Here is a 15,245-nt window from a genome sequence, read left to right as displayed (position 1 = left end):
GTCACTGGCTCCATACCCCAGGCCCCTGGGTGGGGCCCCAAGGTGCTGGTGTTGTACCTGGGCCAGAACTAATTTTTTTGTCCTTTCCTTACTTCTATAACGGTGGAACTTCCTGTGGGAACCAAGAGCTGTGTTATTGAACTAAATCGGTCTCATTTAACAGGCAGTCATTCTGTTAGGTTTAGCATTCAGGTCCTGGTCTATTATAAACCACAATTCCAATCACAATTTAATTTTCAGAGCCTTTGCTGTGTTATTTTAGTCAGCTTGGTTCCTCTGCTGCTGCTAGGGATCTCATTAGTCCCTACAGTTCATTGTATGGAGATGAATGGTACTTCCCCAGCCTGGATCACCTGTGCTCCTAGGTGGGAGAAAGAAGTCTCTAGCCCTCGTGAACAAAAAGTGTTATCCCTGGGGCTACTTGTTGTCAAAGAGTTTTCTAATCTGTCTCCCTTGCCAGTGCCACCTGGCATGTCTGGGTTTGTTGGCAGAACTCCTATTCAACCCAGAAAGGGAATAAGCCTACCTGGGCTATCTTCTGCTACTAGGTTAGGGTTCAGGAGACACAGGGACTGGGTTGACTTCTGTTGTTGGGTGGGGAGGATCATAAGATACCTTGTCACTATGCTGTTTCTCCTATCTGGTATCCCTAGCCAGTCTGCTTTCCCCTTTTTACCTTCAGAGGCCTCCCACAGTTGCCTCTTACATTATTTCTGCTGTTTATAGTTATACTTAGCAGGAGTAAGGAGAGACAACTCCATGCCATCTTGTCTGGACTGGAAGCCCACTAGAAAGGATATTTTTAATGGTAGTCTAGTGTTGTCATTTAAATACTCTCTGGCCAGTCCTGGAAGGACTTGGAATATCAGATGAACAAATACTATTGAATGCTTCTATGTGCCAGGAAGTGTCCTGGAGATGTGGAAGTGAGCAAGATAGACATAGTGCCTGCCCCCTTTGGGGGTGGGGGGCTTTTCAATAGAGTGGGGAATTATTTAGTAAGAAGAGTTATATTTGGAGGCCAAAAGAATATCACAGAAAAGAACACTTTATCATTCTCTGTTCCATTGCAACACCAATACAACAGAGACCAGAAGCACACTCTGGCTAGAGATGTAAAGGAGTATGCTAACATCATGATGACAGCAAAAGCAGTAGCCCAAAAAGCATTGTTAAGGAACAGAATCCTGTGATGTTTACCAGTGAAGAGCATGAGCCACGTGAACCAGTCAAGGGAACTGATTTGGAAGTTCCAGTCCTGATAATGAGTAGAGGCCAATTCTCCTTGCTTCCCAGAACTACACTGAGTAGAGATATAGGAGATGGTATGATTATCTCAAGGGTTGTTTGGACACATGAACTGAAAGAGGAGAAGATGGGCGGGCAGTTTGGGCTCTGTTTCACACAACTAATAAGAAAAAGGGTTGGTACTAAAATATGATCTATGATGGGATGCAGCAAAAGCAGTGCTAAGAGGGACGTTTATAATATCGAATGCTTACATTAGAAAAGAAAGATCCAAAATCAGTCATCTAAGTTTCCACCTTAGGAAACTAGAAAGAGAAAGGCAAATTAGATTCAAGGTAAGCACAGGAAAAGAATAATTAGAGAAAAATCAAAGAAATTGAAAACAAAAGAAATTGAAATCAATAGAGAAAATCGACAAAACCAAAAGCTGTTTCTTTGAAAAGATCAATAAAATCGATAAATCTCTAGCCAAGCTAACTAAAAAAACAAAAAAAGAAAGAGGACACAAATTGTTAATATCAGAAATGAAAGAGGAGAAGATGGGCAGGCAGGGTTGTCATTTTGTATGGGAAGGAGTGCCAGAGCTTTGTGGTCAGAACCTCTGGTGTTCCAGACCCAGGCTAGAGGTAAGCATGGCAGAGCGGGAGCCGACATCCCAGCAGCTAGCGGAGATTGAAGCTGAGGACGAGGAGGAAGGGCATTTAGTCAACTACAAGCTCCCAGTCCAGAAAAGCATCCAGGGGATCCAGGAGCTGAACAAAGACGATGAGAGCCTGCATAAATACAGGAGGCCCTGCTGGGCTGTGTGGCTGTCTCTGCAGACCCCAACATTCCCAATGTCATCATCACCCGTCATCCATCTGATGGTGTGCAGCACTGCTCCAGGCCCCCTGGAGCTCCAACTGACAGATGATCTAGAGAGCTTCAAGAAGCAGTTGTTCTGCTGAAAGAGGGTACAGAGTACCGGATAAAAATCTCTTTCCCGTTGAACAGAGAAATTGTGTCTGGCATGAAATACAACCAGGACAGGAACAGGGTTTGTCCAAACCTATAGAATGTACAACAACAAAAGGGAACCCTGATGTAAACTATGGACTTTGGGTGATTGTGATGTGTCAGTATAGGTTCGTCATTTGTAACAAATGTGTACTCTGGTGGGGGATGTTGATAATGGGGTAGGCAATGCATTTGTGGGGGCAGGGGCCACGTGGGCAATCTCTATACCTTGCTCTTAATTTCGCTGTGAACCTAAAACTCTTCTGAAAATATAGTCTTCTTAAAAAAGATGACAAGTAATTAAAAATATTATCTATGATATTGGTTCATAGAACAGTGTTTTTATCTAACAACCCCCTCTGCTATTAGTGATATCTGTCTTCAAAACAAACCCATGGGGCACTTAGCCATAAAATAAACAGTTAATTCAGAACAATGTGAAAATGCTCAAATTTCCTAGACTCTCAGATTTCTGCAGGTTTCCCCAAGGGTTTGAAACAGAGACATCCTTACTTACAGGGTCCTTGGAAGGTGTTTGAATAATAATCAGTATATTATGAGAACATTGTCTGGTTCAAGCTAAAATATTTGTCTGTGTGTGAGAGCATCTATAGTGTAATCATCATCTCATAGAAACACCTGGGAAGTTGTTTCAAGTGCTTATGATTGATGCCTGTGGTCTACTGAGCTGGAATAGTTTTCATTGATAATTGGGAAAATCAGAGCACTCCAGTAAGTGCAGAAACACTGCTGGCATCCTCAACTGTTTGAACATTTCTGAAGTAAATCAATTAATTAATAATAAGCTCTAGACCCCCTTTCCTTTAATATTCTTCAATTTGATATATGTATATATATAGAATACAATTTTCATTGTATTTTGATAAAATTAGTGCCTGTTCTCAGTCTATGTACTTGCTCTAGAGTATTTTCATCTGGGAAAACTTTCATTACTGTGACTTCATCAGTCATAATTCTATTTTTTTTTTTTTGCAAAGTATTTTCTTATAATTTACATATACCCTTTTCACATTTTAATTTTTAATGTACTAAATTCTTATTTGCTGTAGTATTAATGCTGGTTAATTTTTTGAGTCTTTAATCTTAAAACTGTTGAAATGAGGGTGGGCCCATGGCTCACTTGGGAGAGTGTGGTGGTGATAGCACCAAGGCCAGGGGTTCGGATTCCTATATAGGGATGGCCAGTTTGCTCACTTGGGAGAGTGTGGTGCTGAGAACACCAAGTCAAGGGTTAAGATCCCCTTACCAGTCATCCTTAAAAAAAAAAAAAAACTATTGAAATGAAATAAGCTTATTGTAAAAAAATTAGAACATGGTAGAATACATAAAGTACTAAATAGAATTGTCAGAGTTAAGTGTTTGGTATATGCTTTTCTTTCCTAAGCATCAACAAAGCATTTCCCTACGTGAGGTCATTTTTTAGGGTTCTAGGAAATAAGTCAAGGTAATATGGTGTTTTGAAGATGCAAGGCTGAAAACACAGGGAGGAAACAAGAAAGGCAAAGACCAACCCACCTTCGGCCCAAGATGGTCAGTTGTAATAGACCGTGAGATCACTAACTACCATATAAAAAATTCTCTAATCTGGCTCCTTAATCACAGTGAGAGAGCTCTGGAGAGTAAGAGAGAGGGGATTCTACATTAGGAACCAAATTTGCATCAGAGGCACAAAGATGATTAAGTGGAGAAAAAGATAAGTTGGCCTACTCAAAAAATAAAAGAAAGAACAGAAAAGAGAAAAAGAAAAAGTGGTTAAGAAAGTATGGGTTGTCAAGCTAACTTGATTTTTTGCCAAACTATGTGACTCACCCTGATGCTAAAGAATAAACCAACACCCTAGGACATCATACGGATTAAGAAAGATATAATTTTTTCTAATACTGTGACTACCTATGGCCCCACATTTTTTACCCACTCTTTGGCAACTAAGGGACTGATTAAAGAATAAAAAGTATAAAAATGAAACCTCCACATCATATTCTAAGATAAAGATTGAAATAGCTCCCAAATAAATAAGGAAAAGCATCAAGATTCCACTGACACTATTTTTTGACAAATAGCAAGAAACACCCCCATGGGACCTGTACAGAAATGTTGTAACAAAAACACAATGGAATAAATGATGTAAATTATAGATGAAGAGCACACTTTAGAAGAACAAAATTATACATAATTGCTTTGATTCTGAAGGAGATTAAAGAAAATCTGGGCTCTACAAAACAAGAAAAGATAATGTCAAATAATTCTAACTGTATCTCTAATTATCCACATAATCTTTACTAAAACAAACCAGAAAAGCACTTCAAGAATTTTTTCCCTCATCTCTTTAAGAGATAAATGAAAATAAATGGTCAAGTTATGTAGAAAAAACTAGTGATACACATCGAACCTGTTTAAACACAGAATTAAACTTAAATAGGGCTGACCGATTGCTTAGTTGGTTAGAGCACCACCTTGTAACACCAAGGTTAAGGGTTCAGATCCTCATGCCAACCAGCCATGAAAAAAAAAACTTAAATAACATTGATAATTATGGTTACAGAGCAGAATATAAATCTTGTAATTGTTGAAGGAGAATCTTAATGTATAATGATAATTATTTAAATATAATAGTCTAGGACAAAATTCTCAGAGCATGCAAACAAAAATTGGAAGGTGGAAAGCTGGGAAAAATGGAAAGTATTAGTGCCTTATTCTCTGTCATAAGGCATACACAATTGAAATGTTAATTCTGTGGTGTGTTTTTACTGTGTTTTTACTTTTAAATAAGAATAAAAGTTATTTTCATTTTCTTTTTCTTTTTTTTTTTTTTTTTTAAAGATGACCGGTAAGGGGATCTTAACCCTTGACTTGGTGTTGTCAGCACCACGCTCAGCCAGTGAGCGAACCGGCCATCCGTATATGGGATCCGAACCCGGGGCCTTGGTGCTATCAGCACCGCACTCTCCCGAGTGAGCCATGGGCCGGCCCTATTTTCATTTTCTAAAGTGTAAGTTTAGGGGGTGCATGAAACAGGGGCTACTCAGCCTCAGGGTGTTATAGAACCTCAGATATGGAAGAGATCTCTGCTCCCTATGAAAGTACCTAGTGGTTTAACAAATCCTATTTCATTTCAGACTGATCAAAATGATGCCAGTCAGCTGAGCCAAGTGTGTACATTCCTTACTCAACCCCAGACAGCTTCATAATGGCTCATTAAGCAGCTAATTAGACTTGCATTACTCTCAGCCACAGGCTCACAGATCCCACCCGTGGACACACCTTTGGTGTGATCCTTGCTCTTGTTTTGCTATTCAGAGGTAGCTCAAGAGGGATTTTGTGTTCTAGAAAAAAAATTGTATTTTAAGAAGCCTGTCAGTACACTAATTTTGGTTTGTTTTATTGAATATATTTCAGAAGAGGAGTACTAGGAATTTAGTGATAAACAGCTTAAATATAAAAGGAGAAATGCAAGACAGTTGTTGGGTAGGTGGCCAGAAGCTGCATAGAGAGCACACATGCAGGACCGTAACATGTGGTTCTTTGTGAAAAGGAATATCTTGCTTTCGTGACCTGAAGAAAATCCCAAATACATAGATTTAGAGTCCACTTATTTAGCTCTAGAGATGCAAGGATATTGCCTATGCAGAATCCTTGTATGTAGAATTTTGCCCTGGTCCTGCTTTGGCAAAATACCAGTTTGTGGACCTCCAGGACTTGCAAAATGATCACTTAAAGATGAAATTTTTATTCTTGTTATAAGAATTGTCACAGTAATTGAATTTGCTCTATTATTTTGTAAATATATTATTTTATATTTCAAGTAAACATTTTGTATTTGTTTCCCAGTAATCTTTTATCATAAATCACATTGTTAAAAATAAAGAAAAAAATTAAACCAACATCAGAACATTGGCTGGATTACAGTTCATGAGTGCTGACATCTAGTGGTTGTTGCTATTCTTCAATAAAGTACTATCCAGGTAGTCTTTTCTTTGGCTACACCATAATACATGGTTTAAAAAGTATTTATTGATGTGGGAAAGGGGGAAGGCATGGGGGTTAGGGAAAAATTAGTAAAGAGCCAAAAAAAAAAAAAACAAAACACGTTTGCATTGAGTAATGATAAAAGAAAAAAGGAAAAAAAAGTATTTAGGTCATAATATTTCTCGTTATAAAACTCTATGCATTTGTAGTACTTTGGTTAAGAAAAGTCATTCTGAAACCTTGGAATTAAATACTGAGTTTTCAAGCTTTTTTCCCCCCACAAGGATGCCATTCACAAGTGCAGTACTTTCCTGCCATAATATCCTGCTACATACATTGAGTTTCAACAGGGTCATGGAAGAGAGGTGGGAAGTCCTACGAGACAGGTAAGAAGTTTCCCAAACTACTTGACACTTACTATTTTAAAATTTTTCTTTCTTGTCTGCTTATGAAGGCAGATAGCATCACTGAATAGTCATAATGTTTAAATTCTTTAGTATTTACCAGAAGCTTAGGTCTATTACCATTTTGATGATCATAAAGAACACTTAGAATGAAAACATATACTTATTAGGTATGTGCTATTCTCAACCTTGTCCCAGAGACACAAAATTAATTATTGTGAACCTTACTGTTTAGAAATTGTAAGGTAAGGCAAACAAACATGTCATGAAATAACTGCAATTTAGTATGATAGGTACAATATTTGAAATGTGGTAAAGGATTGAAAAACACAGAGAAGGAAATTATTGGACAGATGAAGAAAAAACTTACACTGGAGTGATCTCTAACTCAGGTTTTGTAGATTATTTATGAATTCTCCAGGTGAAAAAAGATTAGACAGTCATTTTTTCATTAGCCATTCAATAAATATTTATTGAGCACATACTATATGCCTAGTGAGATATAGCATGTGTAAAGGCCAAAGATATAAATGGGGGCCAGCCCGTGGCTCACTCGGGAGAGTATGGTGCTGATAACACCAAGGCCACAGGTTCGGATCCTATATAGGGATGGCTGGTTCGCAGTGTTATCTCATTGACAATACGTTTTATTATCTAAATACATACATTCATGAAAAACTTCTTTCCCCAGGAGGAGTGGCTGATTGATTACAAGGAAATGGTAAGGTGTACCTTGGTGATGGTTGTCAGGCAAATGCAGAGACTTCTTTCCTCCAGACATGAATACTGCTCTGTAAAATGACAGTGGAGACCTCTTTGCTACATCGTTGGGTATGTTCAGTATCTTATGTGGGTGTACCTAGATGGCAGTGCAATGACCATTCCTACTCATTTATTATTCTATATTAGCACCCATGTTTATCTTTTGAAATTATATATTAAAACTGTGTTCTGCAAAAGTAGGAGTTGTGAACTAGAAGAAATATATAAATATATATTTATATATTTATATGTATTTTATATAGCATTATTACATATGTAAACATATATTTTGTATATTTCTTATATATAAATGCACATGTATACATACACACATACATATTTTCCCTATGTGATGTAGAAGGAAAATTTTCTTTTTTCTTTCTTTTTTCTTTTTTTAATAAAAGATGATTGGTAAGGGGATCTTAACCCTTGACTCGGTGTTGTCAGCACTACGCTCTCCCAAGTGAGACAACCAGCCATCCCCATATAGGGATCCAAACCCGTGGCCTTGGTGTTATCAACACCACACTCTCCCAAGTGAGTCACAGGCCGGCCCTAGAAGGAAAGTTTTCTTCTCTTGGATTGTTGCTTAAACAGCTCTGATGTGAGAAGGAAAATCAAGGGGGGTAGTGAATACTCCACGTGAATTTGTCAGTACTCTCTTATCAGTTTACTATTACGAACACCATTGCTCATATGGAATGGACAAATTGTATCTTTTTCCAAGGGACAAAATAATTTTAGTTGTCAAAGAAACCAAAATATGGATGGCATGATCATACCATTGCTTGGTGAAAAGTAGTATCACATCTTCTTTGGAAAGTTATTTATAATTCCTGGTTTTAGTGATGTGCCCTCACCCCAATACTTTCTTTGGTCCAAGCAACTCTATTCTTTCTCTAACCTTATTCCTTGCAGGAATTGGAAAACTATATCCTGTGAGCCAGATCTGGATTGTGGTCTGTTTTCAGACAGACCACAAACTAAGAATATTTTTTACATTTTAAAATTTTTGTTAAAAATTTTTTTAAAAAGGATAATATGTGACAGAGAAGAAAATGTAGTGCACAAAACCTAAAATATTTTTTATCTGTCCCTTTACGGAAAAAGTTTGCTGACCCCTGTTCTAGGAGTTGACTCAAAGTCCCTAATCGTAACATCTGTAGAAAAAAATCACTGTGGTGGGCTGGCCAGTTAGCTCAGTTGGTTACAGTGTGATGTTAAAACACCAAGGTGAAGGGTTTAAATCCCCAAACCAGCCAGTCCTCCGCCCCCCAAAAAAAGAAGGAGGAAAAAGAAAAATCACTGTGGCCCAGGCTTGGCCCTTATTATTCCTAGACATTAGGCAAGATCTGAATGTGGGTTTAGCGGAATATAGTTTTCTGTATATCTCTGACCAGAGAATGAGTCCCTTGTCTAGGAAGGTATCCTATAACCAACAAAACACAAATTTGGAAAAAGTACACATGGAACATTAAAGAAGTTTGAGGACATCCACGTAGTCAGTTATGTCATACCAAATTCATCATAGAGGTTGATGAGGAGACTTATGCTAGTGCCAGATAACATTTGCATTCCTAATTATTCAAGTGTTGCAGCAAAATGAAGTGAGTATATGGTGCTCTGCTACTTCTGCTTGCTTATTTGCCAAACTTTTGAACTTCTATTTACAGTTTCTTCCCACTAGGTTGGCATCATTGTCAATCTCTGAGAAAGGAGCCTCTGTTGTTAAGAATCTTATCCAGTGTGCTCTTTATTTGTTTCTCATAAAGAGACTGTCCTTTATTTAACATATTTAAAAGGAGAGTATGAAGATTCTCTTCTTGCCCTAAGTAAGATTTTCTTCTTGAATGGAAAAAAACTTCTCTATTTACTATGCTTACTTGTCCATTTCTCCCAACTGTGTTGGCGCCCCTTTATTCATTTAGGATAAAATCAAGACAAAAGTTCTTAGCTTAAGGGCCGGCCTGTGCCTCACTCAGGAGAGTGTGGTGCTGATAACACCAAGGCCAAAGGTTCGGATCCCTATATAGGGATGGCCGGTTAGCTCACTTGGGAGAGCGTGATGCTGACAACACCAAGTCAAGGGTTAACATTCCCTTACCGGTCATCTTTAAAAAAAAAAAAAGTTCTTAACTTATATGCACATGTACACACACATACACACATTCTTGTAGTTTTCTCCATAAAGCAGGCTCATATAAAGTTATTTTTTTGTCTTGAGAGGTTAAAAAATTGCTAAAGTGAAATACTTAAGATGTGGGTGAGAATAATCATGTCAGTACTCATCAATTTTCTTTTTCTCAACTACCTCACTCTTCTTTTATTCTGTTTTCTTTATCTTCTCTGGCTTATTGCAAAAAATGATAGTGAATTAAGATATCTGCTTCCGAATGTCAAGACTATGAGAGCTTCAGAGGACCTAGGCCACAGGTGTAATCAATAGCATCTGTTCAATCCTGTCCATGCCTGTGAACACTGTAAATCTGTTAGCTCTAATCTGTCCATATCAGGATTACTGCTTAAAACCATGATCTCACTATTATTGGCATGCACTGAGTGCTTGTGTATTTGAATCAATTTAAATTGAATTGAATTCAGATCAAAAGGCAGGAAGACCTTACACTAGTTGCTGTGTGGACTTGCTTGCCTGCTTCTTCCCTTGAAAGTGCTGTTTCTACTCCTCAAGTCCAAATGGCTTCCCTTTTCTATTTAATTCAGACTTAGCTTGTACCCCAGTCCTTCCTTTTGTCTTCAGATTTGGCTTTTCCTTTCCCTAAATGTGACCCCTGGATATCTGTCTTTGGATTTTGCAACCTTTATCATGTCACTGCCTGATTTCTGTGGAGGCTAGATTGGCCTCTGAACCTTGATGTGCCTTTGCTCCAGCCACTCCTGATACACAGTAACAGACACTGTATGAGCAAACTATGCATAATGGGGGTTTTAAGAAAGGTAAGTGTACATGAATCACTGTCCATGGTTCTGAATCACCACTGTGCTGAAATATAGTTGGTGTTGTCTTCTCTGATCTGTCTACACTCCATTCATCTTGCTCTCCAGCCTGGCTCATGGCCCTGGCCTCTGAGTTCTTTTCTGCCACACATTGGACTAGAACACTGTTTTAAGTTGCAAAGCACCTCCAGGAGGATGCTATCTGGAGGCACTGAAATGGTGAACTGGGCCTGCATCTGCTACCTGCATTTATTTTCATTTAAGCATCAAAAGATGCTTAAAACCAAAGACTATGGCTTGAAAGAAAATGTTGTGTGGATCGTTTTTCCAAAGTTTCTTTCTGATCCCCTCTGTTTTACCCAACTCTTTAACTATCTGTTAATGCACACTGATAGCTTTATATACATAACTTTCAATTTTGTACTTCTGAATTGTTACAGGGACAGAGAAAATCTTAGGGGATTTAGACTTTTAAATAACTTTTTCATACATAGTTGTGAAACTCTGATAAATAACCCTGTTAATAATGTAAGAGGGCATTAAAGGGCAACTAAAGTTTTCAGGATGGTGAATTAATCAAAATCCTGATATTCATAAAGCCTCTTCTTTATCTTCAGAAAAAGATGATTGCAAAGAAGTTATATAAGTAGAGAAAGTAAAATTTTCATTTTAGGCAAATGAGTTTGGCCATTAATTTATAATCAGTGAATCTGGGTTATGAATACTTGAGGATTCCCCATATATAGTCCCTCTACTTTTGTATATGTTTGGAAAACTCCATAATAAAAAGTTTTAAAAGTTGTTTTAAATAGTTGGAAACAAAATAAAAGACACGAATAAAGTATCACTACAACTATATAGTAAAATACCAGATACTTATTAAAATTACTTCTAGACTGTTTCATATAAACATGCTTATAATATAATTGATTCATAGTAATATAATTATTAAGGGTGTGGAAAATCATATCTAGCTTGGGTCAACTCCTGCTGTACAACTTCAAAAGATTGTTTTTTTTTTTTTAAACTGGCAAGATTAATAGTAGGACTTGGTATTTAAAAAAATACAGAGATAGATAAAGTATAAAAATACAGAGATGAAGGGCTGGCCCATGGCTCACTCGGGAGAGTGTTGTGATGATAACACCAAGGCCACGGGTTTGGATCCCTATATAGGGATGGCCGGTTAGCTCACTTGGGAGAGTGTGACAACAACAAGTCAAGTGTTGAGATCCCCTTGCTGGTCATCTTTAAAAAAAAAAAAAAAAAAAAAGAACAAAAAAAATACAGAGATGAGTAAAGCATAAATAGCTGCCTGTGACCTTAACTTTTCTTCACTCAGTATAATGTTCCTCCTCAGAGGTGACACCATTGTCAGTTTTTTGGTGTTGGTGCTCTGTACATGATACCCCAAAACATGGCACATTGGCATATTGGGTATTTTAAGCTGAAGAGAATTGAGAAAATTGAAGCAGGAATGTCACAACTTCTTTCACCTTTCTCCTCTGAAATAGATTATGAGAGTTTAAAACCTTCCTTCTACTCTCTGAAGTTTTGATAATTTGATCCTCTGAAATAAACTGACAGTAGACAGATTAACAGGAGAAAAGGCAAACAAATTTATTACACACATATGCGTGGGAGTCTGTTGGGAAAATCGAATAGTTTGGTCAGGGCCCTCACCTCGGGTCCCGTTGGATGTGGTTTAGCACATCCTTTGTAAGCAAATTGTGGGTGGGGGTGGAGTTAGCATGCATGTGTGCCAATGTATCTTTTTAGTTTTGTTGCTATTCTTGTGTTCTTGGGAGAGAGGAGTTTTAGTGAAGCAGGCAGGAAGGTGTCTGCCTCAGGCATCCGCCCTGTGCGGCCATGCTTTCCAACCTTTGGTTCCAAGGACCTTTTGGCCAGTTACCTAGCTCATAGACCTGTGTGTGAGGGGTCTGGTGACCCAGCCTGGTATGTGAGGGGTCTGGAGACCCAGCCTGGCATGTGAAGGGTTTGTGACCCAGTCTGTGAATGGGCTTGAGGGGTCTGTGAGCTCCAGACCCAGCCCTAGCTCAACAATCGGTCCAGTTGGCAGGATTACCAGCAGGTAAAAGAGCCCAACAACTAGTGTGGTCACCTAGCTTTACAATTGGTGTCACAAACAGGATTAAGAGCGCTACAATTGGCGATGCCCACAGGATTCCAGACATTAGCCATAGCCTTAGTTGTAGCTCAACAGAGTCTCTCTCAGAAAATATAAGACTCAAGGAAGGGTCAGATGATTAAAGTTTTTATAATATCCTGAGCTGAGCAAGAAATAGGGGCTGGGGCTTCTGGGGGTAGGTGGCAACAGGTTGTAGGAGGGCGAGGGGAAGAAATACATGGTGAACAAGGTTGTGTTGTTATGCAAGATAAAATCTCTCAGGTAGTAGCCTTCAGAAGAATAAGTGGTAGCCTGAGGCAAAAGCCTTTCTGGGCTAGGTGTGACTGACTTTAGTCTCCTTTCCTGTGGTATGTCTTTAGGCAGATAAGGGGACCTCAGAAAAAAAATCTCTGCTTGCATCCCGTTTCTGTGCTTTTCCCCAACCAGCATACAAAAGTGTCATACTTTGGGGTCTTGTTTTCTGAATCCCAACAAGACCATATAAAAATTCTCTGACCTACCTCCCCTGAAAGTAGGTCAGAAGACTTTCATTCTAGAGTTCTGTCCTGTACCTGGAGGCCAAGAAGAATCAAAACAAACAGGTCTTGGGCCAGCCGTGGCTCACTCAGGAGAGTGCGGTGCTGATAACACCAAGGCCACAGGTTCGGATCCTATATAGGGATGGCTGATTCGCTCACTGGCTGAGCATGGTGCTGACAACACCAAGCCAAGGGTTGAGATCCCCTTACTGGTCATCTTTAAAACAAACAAACAAACAAACAAAAAACTGGTCTTGCTAAGTTCCTCCCAGTTTATTACCATTAGATCATACCTTTTTGTCTTCTAATCATACTTCTGCATGATTGTCCATAAAAATACAGATTTTCCCTTAGTCTTTGGGTCTTCATTTCTGAAGGCTCTTGTGTCACATAAAACTTATATTGATTAAATGCGCTATGCTTTTCTTTTGTTAAAGGAGTTCTTTTGTTATTTGTCTTTTGTTACCGGGGTGCCAGCCATGAACCTTGTAATGAGTAAGGAAAAGATATTACTTTTTCTCCCCTACAGTGGTATTATTCTTACAGACTTTTAAAAAAAGAATTAGGAGCTGTCTGGTTACCTCATTCAGTAGAGTATGGTGCTAATAACACCAAGGTCAAGAGTTCTATCCCCTTACTCACCAGCTACCAAAAACAAACAAACAAAACAAACAAAATAAAAAAAACCAATGTTGATGTGAAAATTTATATATATGGTTCTATTATAATATATTATATATGTTGTCATCTTGTATAATGTTTTTCTGCCAATTTTACTGTATTTGGGAGATAGTAATAGTTATTAAATAGAAATTTTCTTTCTTTATTTAAAGTACCTTTTTCATCTTAGGACTAAATGTGTTGTGTCATTATTCTAATAACAACCTTCTGAGCCTTCCTCATGTAGAAAATGTAACAAAGGATGTAATGTCAAAGATTAAAAAAAAAATTATCATCTATTGTTACCAAAGTCTGTGTATGTGTGATAATTTGTTAACCTAAGTCTATAAAACACCTGGACATAGTGATTTGGAAATATTCAGAGCCATAGTATTGAAACTCTAGTCTCATAATTATAGCCTTACCTGCAGAGTTGGATAACTTTGTTTTGGGTCATGCATGTATTCAAGGCTGCCTGTCAGTTGATTCCGTTACTTTTATTGAGCAATTACTGCAATTACAGAATCTAAGCAATGGCAGGGACAAAGACAGTCATTTGATTTGATTAATAAAGGAAATAGCACAAAGCCATTCCATATTATTGACATGTCAGTGTTTCAAAACATTTCCTGCTCCCTTAATACCCAGATTTTTGCCTTCATATAACTAAGTACCATCATCTTAAACATTACTGAGGCAGATCAGCTGACTATGTTATAAGACATTGACTTTTTTTCTTTTTTCTTGGTTGGCTGGCTCGGAGTCAAACCCTGGACCTTGGGGTCAAACCCTTGGTGTTAGCAGCACAGTATGGTACTCTAACCAACTGAGCTAACTGGCCAGTCCCCAAGATTTTGACTTTCACATGTTTCTTTTTCTTTTCTTTTTTTTTTTTTTTTTTGGCAGCTGGCCGGACTTTTAAATACTTTGTAATAGAAAGAGTTCCTATGTGTATAAATTGATAAAACCTGGGCAAGTTTTCCAGAGGTGCTGAACAGCCTTCTGTCAATGAGTTGTTACTGAGGCAATACTACTGAATATTCTCTACTTAAAATCGCATATGTCCCTACCGTACTTGGGAACAAATTTCCAGAATCAAATTTGCAGCGAGATTTTTATTAGATGCAATGCCTTGTAAAAGAGGGGTTGTAGTAAAAAAGAGAGGGTAGTGAGTTAGGTATTAAGAATTGTAGTTTAGTTCTGTTGGAGTGAGCAGCACTGATGGTTTTTTGAGACCTAAAATTGCATGGGCATTAGGAAAAAAAACGGGGATGCAGGTTTTTTTGTTTGTTTGTTTGTTTTCTTAACAGGCATTTCTCTGAGTTCCCTCTTTTCCCATGGTTATTAGATATTTTGAACCTTGGTTATGGGGAAAGATGACATTATTTACATAAATGCAAAGTTGTTTTTCAGTCAGCCTGGAGTTGCAAACTTGCCACAAGACACATACTATCCAGACCCTGAGAAATTAAGGAAGACATCAATAAAGTTATGCTGATTACAGCCTAAGGCAAATCAAAATCCTGCAGGACCCTAAAACAACGTCAAAGATGAGAACAGAAGCCA

The 15,245-nt window shown here is 38.2% G+C and overlaps 1 pseudogene; it reads left to right on the top strand.

The window, feature by feature from the left end:
• Positions 1 to 1,880: 1,880 nt before the first annotated feature.
• LOC134379120 (rho GDP-dissociation inhibitor 1-like) lies at positions 1,881 to 2,302 on the top strand (annotated as a pseudogene).
• Positions 2,303 to 15,245: the final 12,943 nt, after the last annotated feature.

This window comes from Cynocephalus volans, chromosome 5 (assembly GCF_027409185.1).
Source record: "Cynocephalus volans isolate mCynVol1 chromosome 5, mCynVol1.pri, whole genome shotgun sequence".
Lineage (NCBI taxonomy): Eukaryota > Metazoa > Chordata > Mammalia > Dermoptera > Cynocephalidae > Cynocephalus > Cynocephalus volans.
This window is presented reverse-complemented; position numbering and strand designations above follow the sequence as displayed.